We start from the raw sequence: 17,280 nt of genomic DNA on the forward strand, positions 1-17,280 counted from the left end.
TTTGAAAAGAGCATTTGTCAGCATCAGTGTAACTCCTAGAAAAGGAGATTCAGCGCCTGCCACTGCCTGGCAGCAGACCTTCCGAGGTGGAGCACTCACACCTATGTCGTGGGGAGACTCGGTCCGAAAGAAGAATCACTTCGATTTTTATCTCTGATGTGTTGTGTCAATTTCCCAGGGGGGAGTCTTCACTTCTCTGGAGCCCTTGATTTTTCAAATACCACAGACCAAGGGCTTGTAAAAAAATATGCCAGTCTATGTGTGTCACGGGTATGAATGTTACTCACAGAAAAAAAAAAAACTTTTTAAAACGTGGGTGTGTAAAAAGGTAGCTTTATTACATTTTCCATAACTCAATTTGAGTCTGTGAAAGCCCACATTTCCTCTAATAACAGACAATTAGTGGAGTCACTTGCAAGGTGTTCTAACCAACCCTGTCATGTCTCTGTTAATTCAGATGCAAAATATCGTCACATTCAAGGTTATAAGCTGCCCTATTAGGTTTTTCTGTCTTCCTCATTTCTAGGGTTAATTTATGTCCCTGGGGACCATGGCATGTCCCCTAGTGGACCCCGTGTGGATTTCTGGGCTTGTTCTGTGACTGCCCTTTGCCACTTCCTGTCCCAAATATAACTCACCTCATCACAATACCTGCTGTTCTCAGCTTCTATATCCCTCTGTCCTGCTGCACAGGCTCTCTGGCAGGTGCTGCGCACCCTCCATGTGCAAACTGCCAGCTCCTTTGGCTCAGGTGACTTTTACTGGGCATCTGTGACCTCCTTCTGGGCAATGGGAAGCTTTGGCTCGTTTCTTGAGTCCCATGAAGAATCAAGGCTGTAGTACTTAATTTGCTGCAGTAACACATAGTCCTGAAACAATAACAACAAAAATGACCAAGTTGCACGTTGGGGGCTGCGATTCATGTGCTGCTCTGATTGATGTTTTTTTCTCATCCTGCGACCTGGCTGAAGATGATGCTCCTGAAGGTGACATGCTGTCCTTGTGTCACATTCCAGGCACTGTCCTGGGTGACTGAGGGGGACAGAGGGGTGATCTGGGCAGTGTTGCTGACATCAAGTTTATTTACTGGACTAAATACGACACTGAACTATCAGCCCACACATATGCACATGCTTACACTATAAGACAGTGCAGGGCACTTACTCACCACATGTACAAAGCACACCCAGCACGGAGGAAAAATGGCAATGGGAAAAGGCAGAGAATCGGTCAGAGTTCTAACCGTCACTGCTGAAAGTTAGGCGGATGTTGAGGCAGTTTAATGCAGCCCATTGTCCAGTTTGCAGGTCAAGAAGCAACAGTCAGAACCAGACATGGAACAAAGAACTGGTTCAAAACTAGGAAAGAAGTATGTCAAGACTATATATTGTCACCTTGTTTATTTAACTTATATACAGAGTACATCATGTGAAATGCCTGGCTGAATGAAGCTCAAGCTGGAATCAAGGTTGCCGGGAGAAATATCAGTAACGTCAGATATGCAGATGACACCACTCCAATGGCAAAGTGGAGAGGAATTAAAAAAGCCTTTTGATGAAGGTGAAAGAGGAGAGGGAAAAAACTGGCTTAAAACTCCACATTCAAAAAACTAAGATCATGGCATCTGGTCCTATCATTTCATGGCAAATAGGGGAAAAAATGAAAACAGTGACAGATTTTATTTTCTTGGATTCCAAAATAACTGAGGATGGTGACTGCAGCCATGGCATTAAAAGATGCTTGCTACTTGGGAGAAAAGCTATGACAAACCTAGATAGCATTTTAAAGAGCAGAGACATCACTTTGCTGACAAAGGTCCATATAGTCAAAGCTATGATTTTACCAGTAGCTTTGCACAGATGTGAGAATTGGACCATAAAGAAGGCTGAGTGCCAGAGAACTGATGCTTTTGAATTGTGATGCTGGAGAAGACTCTTGAGAGTCCCTTGGACAAGTCAGTCCTAAAGGAAATCAAGCCTGAAGATTCATTGGAAGGACTGATGCTGAAGCTAATGCCCCAATATTTTGGCCACTTGATACGAAGAGTAGACTCATTGGAAAAGACCCTGATGCTGGGGAAGATTGAGGGCAGGAGGAGAAGGAGATAACAGAAGATGAGATGTTTGGATGGCATCACTGAGTCAACGGACATGAACTTGGGCAAACTCCGGGAGATAGTCAAGAACAGGGAAGCCTGGCATGCTGCATTCCTTACAATTGCAAAGAATCGGACACAAGTTAGGGACTGAAGAATGACTACAAGTAAGGGGGGTCCCTGTTAGGGAACATGGGAATCATGGCACTGGTTGAGGCTAGCCGCTCATGGGCCCTGGCTGGGTGGGTGACGCTTGCGCTGTGGATCTGCCGTGGAGCCGGGGCCGGGTGGAATGAGGGGAGGGCTGTGTTTTACAGGCTGAGACAGACATGGCAGACAGAAAGGCCCGGCCTAGGAAGAAGCCCCTTTGTTCCTTCTAGAATGAAGATCAGTGAGGAGGTTCTTGCTCCAGGCTCATCCTCACCATTTTGCTTAATGTCAATGTTGAAATATTCAAACTAGCTTTTTAAATGCATCTCTGGGATCTGGAGACATATTTTCAGAAAAGTGAAAAATGGATAGATGATAAAAGTGCAGAACATTGTCAGGTTTAGGAAAGTGATTGTGAGGATGAGGAGCCGTCATAGCCAGTGCATATGGCCTAATTCTAAAAATTAGCTCAGAAAGGTAGAAACAGATCTTTCAGCTCCCAACCAGGGTGGCTGGCAGTAAATAACTCAGAGAAGCTTCTAGCTTCGTTACAGGGATGGTGGATCAGAGACCACTTCACTTACTTGCATCAGTGGGGCCACCCCCAGCCCCAGCCCCTCATGTCTGTTGCTAAGTTCAAACAGGACCAGCTGGACACAGTGCCTATCAGAATTCCTTTGGCTAAGGCATTATTTTAAAATTGAATATTTTAATGAAATGATGCATATGGCTGGTTGGGATTTGTATTGAATCAGCGATATTTTTAAGCCATATTTCATTTTGAGACTTGAAGGAATCCTTAGTCTGCTAACAATTTTGGGGTGTTTACTCTGGAGAAAGCAAAATCTCCCTCTCTCCTCTTCATGGTCTTGGAATTAAACAGCCAAGCTTCTAACACAATATTGTAAATCAACTACATTTCAATAAAATTTGAAAAACAGCCAAATTTCTATGGAATCCTCAAAGGCTGGTGATTTTGATGAACCCCATTTTAATGCTTTAAATGTGAATTTTCTAACAACATCCAAGACTGTGTTTATTTAATCCTCATAAAACTATAATATTGCATCGAATAAAGAAAAGAGAGCATTTTAAAAGAACTGGGGCCAGAAACTATTTTATTACTGCTTGCCTCAATCCCCAGTGATCTAAACAAACATTCTAACTAGAAACCTTAAAGAATACTCTTAAGAATAAAAGTGATAAAACACTCAAAACAATTATAGGAAATGGGCACAAAAGCAACTCCTTAAGTCACAATAAGTGTTATAAAAATTCACCAAAAGAGATGCCTAGTGAGATCAGGACTGAACATTTTGGCAAGTGATTCGAGAGCTGAGACTGTGCTGTGAGTTTATCTCCACAGCAACAAGCATAGTTTCTTTCCTCAGCATTATTCAGTAAGAGTTTGTTGAAGGAATAAGTGGCTGGCTGGCTGGGAGAAGTGTGCAGATATTTATCAAGCACCTTCCTCAAATAATGTAGAGCCCAGGCCCAGAAGGTCAGGTCTTGATGGGCAAAGAGCTGGGGAGAAGTGCCTCAGTATGCTAGCGTCTGCCATCTACTCCTCTGTAAGATAGCCTTTGGGGAGCAGATGCCAGCAGAGTTGTAAGCATGAAGTCGTGGCAAAATTATCACCTGGATTTACCCCATGCAACTATCCCCCAGCTCTTTCTTCCTCCACTGTCCTCTGCCTATCTCCTTTCGGCCCCTTGGACCAATTCTACGTTCTCTCTTTGTTAGTTCTGTCCTGCTAAATGTCAGAATGTGTTTTAGGAGAACCAGAAGGGCTTCTAGCAGCCTGACTGGATTCTCCAAGATGGCCTCATAAGGAAATTGTTGTTGTTTGATCACTCAGTTGTGCCTGATGCTTTTGAGACCCCACGGATTATAGCCTGCCAGGCTCCTCTGTCCATGGAATTCTCCAGGCAAGAATACTGGAGTGGTTTGCCATTTCCTCCTCCAGGGGATCTTCCTGACTCAGGCCGCAGTTGCTAAGTCGCTTCAGTCGTGTCCGACTCTGTGCAACCCCATAGATGGCAGCCCACCAGGCTCCCCCGTCCCTGGGATTCTCCAGGCAAGAACACTGGAGTGGGTTGCCATTTCCTTCTCCAATGCATGAAAGTGAAAAGTGAAACTGAAAAGTCGCTCAGTCGTCGTGCCTGACTCTTAGCAACACCATGGCCTGCAGCCCACCAGGCTCCTCTGCCCATGGGATTTTCCAGGCAAGAGTACTGGAGTGAGGTGCCATCTCCTGACCCAGGGGTGGAACCCGAGCCTTCTGATTTTCCTGCATTGGCAGGTGGGTTCTTAACCACTGAGCCACCAGGGAGGCCTATCAGGAGAAGAGGCCATCAGACTTGTCTAAGAATCAAGGACCTGCTGTGACCTCAACCAGTGCGCACACCACAGAGAGATTATTAACCCAGTATCTCAGGTCCAGCTCCTAAAAGTAGGGTTGAGAATGTTCTTAGCGTCCCTCCACATTTACCACACTCTAGGATAAGCAGGAGAGGAGTCTTAACCAGGTAAATACACTGCAGAATCTAGCCTACAAACGCAGACCTCACATGGAATTCATCAGTGAATACCCAAGGCTCTTACTATGGAGATGCGTCAGTACCAAGCTAAGAGGAAACTGAGGATCCTCTTGTGGGCCAGCGTCTCCCCACATTTTGACCCCAAATTTATAATATACATTTCCTTAATATCCAGAACCAGGAGATCAACCAAAGCCAAGACTGTATGCATTTTAATAACAAATAAGTAGAAGGCAAAGAATGTTATCTCTATCTCCATCACACACACACACACACACACACACACACACATCCCTACAAAACATTGCCGCAGCAGGAAATGGCCCACACCCTAAACCCCAGAGCTGCACAGGGACTTTGCAGATGACTTTGAGACCTCAGTTAATGACTTTGAGAAAGGACATTATCCTGGATGATCTGGGTGGGTCCAATGCCATCACAGGATCCTTATAAGAGGGAGACAGAAGTAGAGGTTGGGCAAATGTGATGTGAGAAGGACTCAGCCCACCTCTGCTGACTTTGGAGATGGACAGAGGGGCCTTGGGCCAAAGAAGGTGGGGGGCTTCTAGAAGCCTTGAAAAGGCAAGAAACAGATTCTCCCAGGAGCCTCCAGGAGATAAGAACCCTTCCATCAACTTGGTATTACCCCAGTGATACCATTATCAGACTTCTGACCTCCAGAACCGTAAGACTGTGAACTCATGTTGCTGAAGCCACCACATTTGTGGTAATTTCTTACAGCAGCCACAGGAAACCAACACATATCCCCAAAAAGTAGGAAGTCAGGCGGCAGTGGGTCCCAACACAGGGCCTGCAGAAGACAATATGTCAGTGACCATGACCGGAGCCACTTGGACATGCCAGTGACCTCTGAGTGCCCAGCTTGTCACTCTCCCTAACAGGTTTAACCAAGGGGACATAAACTGCGGCCCTTCTATGGGACATTTGCAATTCTATGGAGAAGATTGTACACCAATCTTCAAGGCTCAGAAGAATAAATCTGTCATGGAGCAGCAGGAACACAGGGTAGAATTTCTGGAAAGGAGTGTCGGGACCTCAAATGACATGGGGCCTTTCTGCTCCCTGCTCTCAGCACCAAGTTCCTTGGTGGCAGACTCCCTGGTCCAAGACACAGCAGTATGCTGGTTGGATTTTTTAGACCAAACATTAGAATACCTGGTTGGACCGCAGCAGGGAACATTCTAGGTCAGGGCTGCCCTGTGCAATCTGTAGCTCACAGCCACTCTGCATCCATTTGAGGTTGATGAAATTTATCCGAAGCACTCTCCAGAGTGTGCGCACTTTGCTTCCAGAGGCACGTGGTGCCCTGTGACCCTGGGATCTCACACTCTGTGCATTCCCTGGCTGTGACCGTGGCCAAGCTCCTGGACCTTTTTAAGCCTCCGTTTCCTTATCTAGAGAATGCAGATGGTAACTGTGCTAGCATTTTAACACCTGTGTGGATCAGATAAGGTAACAGATGCTATGCACAGCATAGTCCTCCACTCATGGGGAGCTCGGCTCTCATGAACGTCGGTCTTCTGGGCTTTCCAGAGAGTTCTCTTTCACGGAGTGCCCAGTGACTTTGCAAGGCTCATCGCCAGCCTGGCTGCTCTCTGGACACTCCTGTTTTCTGAAACTGCCCTGGACAAGCTCACCTGTGAAGGTGGTAATAAATGCCGAGGTGTTTTGCCTGGGACTGAGTTTGGTTCTGGTCAGGTGCGAGTAGGGTGGTCAGGACTGGAAGGACTAGAAAGGAATGCAGGGATATCCCGACAGGCCCAAGGGGACACCTTTTAGGCAGGTAGGGTCCCCTGGAAGCCTTTTGCCCTCCCCATCTTCATCTTATTTTTGTCTCTAGAACCTATTTTTCCTAAGGAAACGCAACTGGGCTTTTGCCCAAGGGCTATTCTGAAAACACAAGAGCCCAGCTGAGGGTAGAGAAATAAAGTGACTTTCCACACTGTGAAAATCCTTCTGAGTTACTTTCCCCAAGGTTTCTATAGCGACCCCTCCAGAGAAAATGAGCTCCTGACTGTGGCCGGAGTGGACGAAACACAAAGCAGGGACTGGCAGGCAGGAACGCAGGTTAACCACAAGGACCTTTGTGTTTTTATGCAGAGATCTCACAAGGAAAAAATGGAATATTAAAAAACAAAACAAACAGGCTCCAGTAGCAGCAGCCTGCCACCTGTGCTTGTCAGGAGCTCACTTCTTGCCCCCAGGCTCCCTTGAGTTGGTTATCAGTGGTTTAGGAGTGTGGTATATACAGGAAATCATGACGTCAACACCGGCCCCCTCTGAGGTGGGCTCTGCGTTTTTTCTGCTTGTCCAGGTGAGTGACACAGAAGTCAGTCTGGAGGATTCCAGGGCATCATTTAGGGTCCCGAGTCATTTCCACTGACCCTTTAGCTCAGTAGCTTTTATTCAGCAGAATCTCCTAAGTGAAGTTCTCGACAGCTTGGACAGGTGTCCACACCTGCTCTCTCAAGCCTGGGTACTTGCTGCTCCCAGGAGTCATCTTGGTCAACAGCAGAGACATGTGTGTCTGAGCTCTCATGGAGAGTGTTCCAGTTATTAGGAAATAGGCTGAGGCCTGAGTCTGTGCTTCACTTTTAGGAAGCACTGTCTTCATGAAGGTGTCTTCCTGTTTCCAGGCTGAGATGTGCTCACCTGGCTGATGGAGGGATTGAGAGGCACCTGAAAAGTGGGTTCAGCATTCAATGTGCAGAGGCTAAAGTGTGCTTTCCCAGGAGGCTGCAGTTGCTCTGTGCTTGTTAGAACCCAGATGGACCAAATGTGACCAAAGGGCTTCCCCTTTCTCTCTGCAGGTCCAGCCCTCCACCTCCGTTGCTGCCAGAGCCTGGAGAGACATCTGGCCTTAGACATTAGTTCTCCTCCTTCTCACTGCCCAGTGCTGGACCACCTATTGATGCTCCTGCAAACACACAGCCTTCCTCCCGTGCTGGCCACCCTCCCAGCTCCATAGCATTGCATGGAGCCTCTCCAGTCTCCTGGGAAGAACTCACCCAGCACCCGGCCGGTGCTCAGCTGAGGCTCAGAATACATTAGCTGTCTCAGAATCAAAGTCCGCTTGTTGACACAGGGCTCAGTGAGGCCGTTCCGGCAGATCAGGGCTCTGCTACTCAGCTGTCAGTCAGCCTGCGGAGGCAGCCTGGGGCAAGTGACTCAGGACAAATGCGCCGAGCTCCCACGCAGCACAGAGCCTTCTCAGAGGCTGAGAGAAGAAACTGAATAATTTACCTCCAATTCTGTCACCTTCTGTTCTCTGCCACCAGAGAAGATGGTTTGGGGCATGTGGCCATCCCAGGTTCCCTCTGCAGTGCATGCAGGCCCGCGTTTACTGGCATGGAGGCTCTGTAATTAGGGTGGCCGATTCTGATGTCTTCCAGGCCCTGCTACATGGGGGGAGTAAGTCTCAGGCCCCTTGAGGTGCAGGGCAGGTGTGTGGCTTGCATCATCACTTGAAGTCACAAAGGATGACCTGACTCAAGGAACCACAGGGAGGGGCATGGATGAATGCTCTCATACAACTCGGGGAGAGTCAGAAAAAGCTGCCTGGAAGAGAAGGGACGTGTCTCTCACTGGAACCTTCACCTTGGCGAGTGGCTGGGCCTGTGGCTGGGAGTGACTGCCCCCTTCCATTCCCATGCTCTGCCCCTGGTGTTCTCACTGCTTCTCCACCTCCTTTGGGTTCTGGGACTCACCCTGCTACTCAGACTCCTTTCTCCTTGAAGCTGTGCCACAAATTTCTTACAGAGGAACTCCATCACCCGTTCTTCCCCCCCCCCCCCAGACTCAGAGGGCTCTGGTCACACGTGGTTTCTTGGCTGCAGGGTGCAGGGTGACATCTCCATGAAGCCCGGCCCTCCTCTCTGCCCTAAATCTGCCAAGTCATGTCCCTACAGCTCAGAAACCCACTGCACCTGCAGGTCGCTGCCACGGTCCTGCGGTTCTTGGGTTCTTTCCCTTGAGGTGAGACCCAGCAGGGCACAGACTGCATTTCAGCACCAGGCCCGGCAGATTTTAACCAATGAACAGATTAAGTCAAACGTGTACACCTGTTTGGGCTTCCCCGATGGCGCGGCGGTGAAGAATCTGCCTGCAGTGCAGGAGACGCAGGACATGTGGGTTTGATCCCTGGGTTGGGAAGATCCCTGGAGGAAGACATGGCAACCCACTCCAGTGTTCCTGCCTGGAGAATCTTATGGACAGAGGAGCCTGATGGGCTGCAGTCCATAGGGCTGCAAATAGTTGGACATGGTTGAAGTGACCAAACACCCACGCACGCACGTATGTCAGTTTAATTACTGGATCCAGAGTTGACGTCAGTAACCTTGGTTGCCTGGCTGTTCTCTGACGGGATCGCCTCCCTCAGGCCACCTCTCCAGCCCTGATCACCCCTCCCACCTCCCGGACAGGAGGCTACAGTCACTCTAAAAATGGTACCCTCTAAAAATTCCCTCTAAAAAAGGACACTAACCCACCCCTTGCGGGCCCCTGGCAGGTGCGAAGCTCCAGTCTGGTTTCTAGTACTTCTGAGACAGAAGCAATTCAATCCATTCCCCAGCCGGATGTAGCTAGAGACGCCGAAAGAGGCCAGGTGTAAAACATATGTGTCAGATTTCCTGGAAAGGCGGCAGGTGTACATGCCACTTCAAAGACGGCTTTGTAGATTTAGGGAAATAGCTTTAAGCCTGTTATGTCTTCTCCCAGAATGACTCTCTTCTCATTTGCCACATGTATTAGAGCAGGAGTTGTGTTTTTATTCCTGTGGTTATCCGATGGTGTTTGTATGCCCCACCAGACTGTATGATCCTCTGGGGCACAGGACTGTTTTTATTCCCCTATTTACCTGCTGCCAGAAAGTCTCAGGCATAGCATAGGTGCTAAGCAAATATTTATTGAAATAAAATCTCTCCACTATATAAGTATTTATGAACAGAATTGTCTTATTCACCATAAAATTCTCTGTTGATGTTCTCCAGGCTCACATTTCTTGGCCAGCAGTGGGGTGCTGATAAGAAGCTTTGTTCTGTATACAAAAATGCTTAAAACTTACTTTTGAAATTTATGTTTCTGAAAGGAACTTGGGATGGTTGCATTTTTTCTTTCAGGATATAAAGACATTTTCTTCCCCAAAGTAAAGACTATGGATGGTAATAATGATTAAAAAAAAAATAATAAAGTGTTCTTTAACTCACACAATCCCACTGCTGGGCATACACACCGAGGAAACCAGAATTGAAAAAGACACATGTACCCCAATGTTCATCGCAGCACTGTTTATAATAGCCAGGACATGGAAGCAACCTAGATGTCCATCAGCAGATGAATGGATAAGAAAGCTGTGGTACATATACACAATGGAGTATTACTCAGCCATTAAAAAGAATTCATTTGAATCAGTTCTGATGAGATGGATGAAACTGGAGCCAATTATACAGAGTGAAGTAAGCCCGAAAGAAAAACACCAATACAGTATACTAACACATATATATGGAATTTAGGAAGATGGCAATGACGACCCTGTATGCAAGACAGGAAAAAAGACACAGATGTATATAACGGACTTTTGGACTCAGAGGGAGAGGGAGAGGGTGGGATGATTTGGGAGAATGGGAATTCTAACATGTATACTATCATGTAAGAACTGAATTGCCAGTCCATGTCTGACGTAGGGTGCAGCATGCTTGGGGCTGGTGCATGGGGATGACCCAGAGAGATGTTGTGGGGAGGGAGGTTGGGAGGGGGGTTCATGTTTGGGAACGCATGTAAGAATTAAAGATTTTAAAATTTAAAAAATTTAAAAAAATAAAATAAAAAAAAAATACTTTTTTTTCCTGATCATGGATGCAATATTATTGTAGAAACTAGGAAAAAACACAGGGGAGTTTAAAAAGAAAAAAGCAAACATTATCCTTCCTTTCTCCCTCCCTCCCTCTTTCTCTCCCTCCTCCCCTCCCTCCTTCACTAAAAACATTCATCCAAGTGTTTACAGTTGCACCCAAAGAGAAGGTTCATCTCCTCCAAGGTATCGTGTTTTGACCCAAACAGACATTCACTCTTCATAATTTCTAAGGTTCTCTAATGGTTTTCTGTCTTTCCTTTTGGTTCCCCTTGCAATACCTTTAGTGAAAATGAGTAAGTGTCCCGTTTTGTCCCCTGTAATTAGCCTTTTGTTCCAGACCATTCTTTTCTGCACAGCTTTGCAGTTACTCTTATCAAATAAGATCTTTTCACTGTATACTAGGGTTTATAAGCTATTTATATCTTACACATTTTTCCTTATGCCAGTATCAGTAGTTGTAATCCTTGAAATTGTATAACTTGTAATCTAATAACATCTATTAGGTTAAAGCGTCTGCTTCCAATGCGGGAGACCTGGGTTTGATCTCCCCTGGAGAAGGAAATGGCAGCCCACTCTAGTATTCTTGCCCAGAGAATCCCATGGATGGAGGAGCCTGGTGGGCTACAGTCCACGGGGTTGCAAAGAGTCGGACACGACTGAGCGACTTCACTTTCACTTTCATTAAGTGCAGGCATTCTGCTAGGTACTCGTGTATTATGGTTTCAATCTTCACATCACGTTGATATAGTTGTTGTTGTTGTTGTTGTTTTTTAATGGGAGAAATGAGACAGAAAAAAGTTAGGAAGCTGGCTAAGGTCACCTAGCTGGTAAGCCAGAGAAACGGCATCTAAGCTGAGACATTCAGCCTGGAGCCTGTCACCACTATATTCACTTTTCAATCACTATTGTCAGTAACTGGAATTAGTGGGATGCTTCAGGTCTGAATAGGGTTCTATTCAGGCAGCTTTAACTTGCCTAGTTGGGTAAAGGCTGCCCTTCACAGCCAGATCCCAGTGGTTTCTTAGAAAAGGTGAAGTCCATGCAGGTGATGTGCTCTGACTCCAGGGATGAAACTGGAGGTGGGCTGACCTGCATGGAGGACACTGCCTCAGTTCTCACATTTCGATCTTCACAGCAATCTCCTGGGAGCTTCTGACAGGGAGTGTTCCAGAGCTTCAGTCCAACTGGGTAGGTCAGGGTGGAGCCTGGGAACCTGCATTTTAAACCCCCTCCCTGGGTGGTTCTCACTTAGGAGGTCTTGAGGGTTACACTCTCAGCAACCTTATTCCTCCTGTCCATTCAGCTGGGGGATGGGGTTTTGGAACTCAGGTGATAGACTCTGGGGACAGCATTCAGAACCTAGGACATGTGCTGGAAGGAGTCTGAGTTCGCTGGGACTGCAATATCAAATTCACAGTCTGAGCAGCGTCAACAGCAAAAACGTGCTTTCTTGCACCTCTGGAGGCTTGGTGTCCGAGATCAAGGTATGGGCAGGCCTGGTTTCTGCTGGGATCTCTCTCCTCAGGTTACAGATGGCTGCCTTCTTGGTGCGTCCTTGCATGGCCCTTCCCTTCCCTGGTGTCTGTGTGTCCCGATTGCCTCTTCTTATAAGGGTACCAGTCAGGTAGGATTGATGTGAAGTCGTTCAGTCATGTCCGACTGTTTGCGACCCCATGAACTATAGCCTTCCACGCTCCTCCGTCCATGGGATTTTCTAGGCAAGAACACTGGAGTGGGTTGCCATTTCCTTCTCCAGAGGATCTTCCTGACCCAGGGACTGAACCCAGATCTCCCGCATTGTAGGCAGACACTTTACCATCTGACCCATCAGGGAAGTCTGGTAGGATTAGGGCACACCAAATGGCCTCATTTTAACTTAATCACTTCTGTGAAGGTCCAATCTCCAAACACAGTCACAATCTGAGGTCCTGGGGGCCAGAGGAGTCTCAACACGTGGATTTGAGGGGGGGACATTGTCCCCCATGGAAAAGGATCAGGCAGAGGCAGCAGATGGCAGGACAGTAACTTACTATTCAAAATCTCTTACTGCCCCCTAGGACCCACTTGGTGCTATGACTATGAGAGCAAGGGGAACTCCGAGCCAACTGTGCAGCTGGAGGGATGATTCAGAGGGCCTGAAGTAAGCATGATGCTCAGTGGTTCACCGGCAGCCCTTTAAATTTCAGCTATAGTAATGCCGCTTTAAGTGCTCTTCACTGAACTGATTCACCTGGTGACCTGCATGCTCCTCTTCTCTATAAAAGTATGGAGGAGCTCTGCCCCCTCCGCCCAATGCCCACAGCCTGCAGCCCACCCCCAGTCACTCAGGCCCTTCTGGATCTTCCAGCAGAAGCACCTGCTGAACAAGATTTGTTTGTGTTTGCTCCAACATTAATTTATGTGGTTGTACATCTTATCGTAATTATGCAATTTGACTAAATACTGTGTGAGCCAATGAAATGAGAGCACAAAAAAGGGGTTGTTTTTATGAGAATGAAGGGAAATGTTTTGGAGACCGAGCTGTCAAAGAGAAAGTGCTGTCGAGTCAGGCACAGAAGCAGAAGCTGTCAAAGACTGGGTGGGGTAGGAGTGTGTATTAAAAAGAAGGATTGTGCACAGAAGTGATCTTCAGCCATCTTTCTACTCTAAGGAAACTGGTATTGGACAACATTAACCATGCATCAGCCTCCCAGGTGGAGCTAGTGGTAAAGAACCCGCCTGCCAACGCAGGAGATATAGAGACGTAGATTTGATCTCTGGGCCAGAAAGATCCCCTGGAAGAGGGCACGGCAACCCACTCCAGTATTCTTGCCTGGAGAATCCCATGGACAGGGGAGTCTGGCAGGCTGCAGTCCATAAAGTCGCAAAGAGTTGGACATGACTGAAGTAACTTAGCACACACACATACAATCACGCATTGTGATGGCAGTGGCAGGTTTATGGAAGACAAACATTTAAGAAGCGCAGTTGGTGGTACTGCACTTGAAGAAGAGACTTTGGTTTAAATTTCACAAGATTGGCTAATAAGTGTGCATTTGCATGTGTTAAGTTAAATATTTTTAGATTGTGTAATTTTTAATGAGTATTAAAAAGGACATTACAAATCAGAGAAATCACTTTGCCCTCAAAAATCTGTCTCGTCAAAGCTATGGCTTTTCCAGTTGTTATGTTCAGATGTGAGAGTTGGACTATAAAGACGACAGAGCACCAAAGAATTGATGCTTTTGAACTGTGGTGCTGGAGAGGACTCTTGAGAGTCCCTTGGACTGCCAGGAGATCAACCCAGTCAATCCTAAAAGAAATCAACCCTGAATACTCATTGAAAGTGCTGATGTTAAAGCTGAAGCTCCAATACTTTGGCCACCTGATATGAAGAGCCTACTCATTAGGAAAACACACACACACACACACACAACTCTGATGCTGAGAAAGCTTGAAGGAAGGAGGAGAAGGGGGTAACAGAGGAAGAGATGGTTGGATGGCATCACTGACTCAATGGACATGAGTTTGAGCAAACTCTGGGTGATGGTGAAGGACAGAGAGCCTGGTGTGCTGCAGTCCATGGAGTCTCAAAGAGTTGGTCTCAAAGACTTAGCAACTGAACAACAGTTTATAATAAGTTCTTGCTTTAACTGACTTTTCCAATGAACATACTTGCAACAGCACCTTGTAGAGGTGGTGAAGAAAGCAAGTTCTTCACTGAGCTTTCAGGAAAATTAAGTCAGACAATGTTCCAGGGGCACTGAGCTGAGTGCCTGGCAGTGAGAAGCACTTGGGAATCAGTGGTGGTGACCAGTGGCCATTCTCTGTAGATGCCTGTGCTTCTGGTCCGTTCCTTTGGCATCTTTCTGAATGGGATGAGGCTTCCCTGGAGCAGAGCTTCAGGTGTAGGGTTCCTGCCTCCCTGGTAAATAGAAGCATCACCCAGGGGTTGATTTTCTTCCTAATAGGGGGTGCAGTTGGGTTTCCTGCACACTCTCTCACAAGAAAAAGCACCTGCATAGTAAAGACAAAAGCCTGACACCAAATAAACCTTAAACCCAAGTAGGAAGAGAAGAGAAATGGGCCGATGACTGAAGAGAATGAAAAGATAAATGGTGTGGCACACACTGAATTTTCAGAGAGGAGGTTGGACCTTTTCCCCATAAATTTTGTTTTGTGTACTTTCCTTGAAGCAAAGAAGCAGGGGCCCCATTTCTCCGTGGGGACGGATCTGTCCTAAGCACTCTGAGTCTCCTGTAGGAGACACGCTGTCACCCCCACAGTGTCCCACACAGGGTACCTGGCCCTGGAAGTTGGTCTTGATCTCGGTTGGCTGGATGCTGGAATTCACTGTTTGAGAGGAAGGTGGGTCAGGCTTTCTTCTCCTCGTTTCCATGGACTTGAGCTGAGATCTCAGGGCTCTTGGCTTCACAGGAGAATGAAAAAACATTGCTCTTCAGACCTGGATGTGTCACCTGAAGACAGCTGTGACATCCCCTACCTGGAAAGGTGTCCTTTCAGTGTCTGGCCAGCCTCTTCAGAGTGACCGCCCTGCTTGCAGCCTTGACTTTGGAAATGAAAGCAGGCGTCTCTGAACAGCACTGATGTGTGCTGATAGATTTTAAAAATAATCACAATCCTCCTTGTAAATATTTCACTTTCAAGCTTTCCCAGAATTAATTTGAAAAAACAACAACAACAACCCACCCAATCTCTCATAACAATATTGCAGAAAACCCAAAGTGTTTCATTTCATGGTTAATTTATTTTGTAATTATAGATCTGTTGGTAAACAGTACAATAACATTTTTTTCATTTTGCTTATTTATGCTGTTTATGCTCTGGATGTTTTCACTATGGTGTGATAACTGTTTGTGAAAGAAGCTTCCTAACTACATTAATTCAAATAAAATTATCTGCACTTCACATGTACACACATACACTGTTTATGCATAATCTGAACTCCTAGGAAGGTTTTTTTTTTTTTTTCAAGAGAAGGGAAAATGCCTATTATCCATTTTTAATTTTTAATTAAAAATTCACATTAAAAAGTAATATTAAATCTCATATGCCCAATGTAAAAAAATTACAGGAGCACAAATATTTTCATTTTAAACTTGAGATCTCTGTGTCTACTTATTTTAAAAGATAAATAGCTATCCCAAATTTTCTTGTGGCAGTTGATTATTTTACAATATTTTTTATCATCATGGGCTTGATTCAAGGATAATTGAATGCAGGGAAGGACATACACACACAAGAAAATCATTGAAGTGCCCAAGTCAACAGTTCTTGTCTCTGGGAATGTGTGTGTTTTCTTATAGATGAGTGTACACACTGCTTTGCACCCTCTTTTTATCTCACCAGTGATCTGCGGTGATACTATTCCCAGCTCAATACTGTTCTCCCATTCTTTCAGGCAGCCTACTTGCCCCATCCAGGTGGTGGAGCAGAGCTCACAGAGCCCAGTGTCTGTCCTCAGACACTCTTTGTTTTCAATTCTGACCCTGTTACGAACGACAAATCGGAGTTTTCAGAGCTGCAGTCCACACAGACAGGTCATTTTGTAATCTTGCTTTTTCATAGTTTGTGTAATCATCACGGTAATGGATAGATAATATTCTTTCGTACTGATGGATGTAATTTCTGAAGGTATGCCCCTAACTATATCCAGCAGTTACAATTTCTACTTTTCAGGACAGTGCCGCAGTTCGTAACTTTGTGCACGTATCTTTGTTGTGCTGTTGAATCATGCATGCAGCACAATTGGTGAGGGCTGGGATTTCTGGGTCAAGGTCTTGATAATCTTGAGAGTCCTTGGGTTGAGCATCCATTTCTTTCCAAAGGCCTTATGCTCTGTTTGCTTTGAAGGGGTAAAATCATTTCATTTCAGCTTTAATAGCATCGGGGACTTAGTGCTTTATTTCTTTAATGTAAACTATTTTTAAATGATTGGCTGTAAATTCAGTTGTGCAGAATTAAAATGACTTCAGTGTTGAGGATGGGACCGAACACTCTCACTGTGTAGCCATCCTGGGCTCAGCTCTCTCAGATGTGGAAGGAAGGCTTGTTGGAGATGGTCTGTTTCCTTGTCTCCTGGAGATTCTCCCTGAGACTATTATTTTAAAGCAGTTGCTAGTTGGAGGGGAGGCACTTCCTTGAAGGTTAATGGGCAAGAGTCGGTGTTGGCTGTGCCAGGGCTGGTACCCCAGCATGGACTCACGGATGCTTTTCCTCCCCACCGATGATCCCTCGTGTGTGCTTGGACCACCCTCCAGAGCTCCAGACAAACCAAGTCACGTACTGCCTAGATTCCACACCTGGGGTGTCTGATGAGGTTGACAAGAAAAACAAAGCTGCAGTGGGCCAGGGTGTCCTAGCCTCTGAAACATGAGAGCGTACCATCATCGTAAGAAGTGCTGAAACCACAGGCGAGGCCTCACAGCCTCCTCTGCAGCATAAACTCCTGAGCTTCCATCCTGACGGAGGCTGAAGGCAGAGATGGACCCCAGTTCCTGGCTGCATCCTGTGGGCCCCCTGGGTCTGGGATAGGCACCCCTAGTGGTTCTTCTCCCATTTTTAAAGTTGTTGTTGAGGGAGGAGGTGGCACATGACAAAACAGCTTCAAGTGAAGAGTTGGG

Source organism: Ovis canadensis, chromosome 13 (genome assembly GCF_042477335.2).
Source record: "Ovis canadensis isolate MfBH-ARS-UI-01 breed Bighorn chromosome 13, ARS-UI_OviCan_v2, whole genome shotgun sequence".
Taxonomy (NCBI): domain Eukaryota; kingdom Metazoa; phylum Chordata; class Mammalia; order Artiodactyla; family Bovidae; genus Ovis; species Ovis canadensis.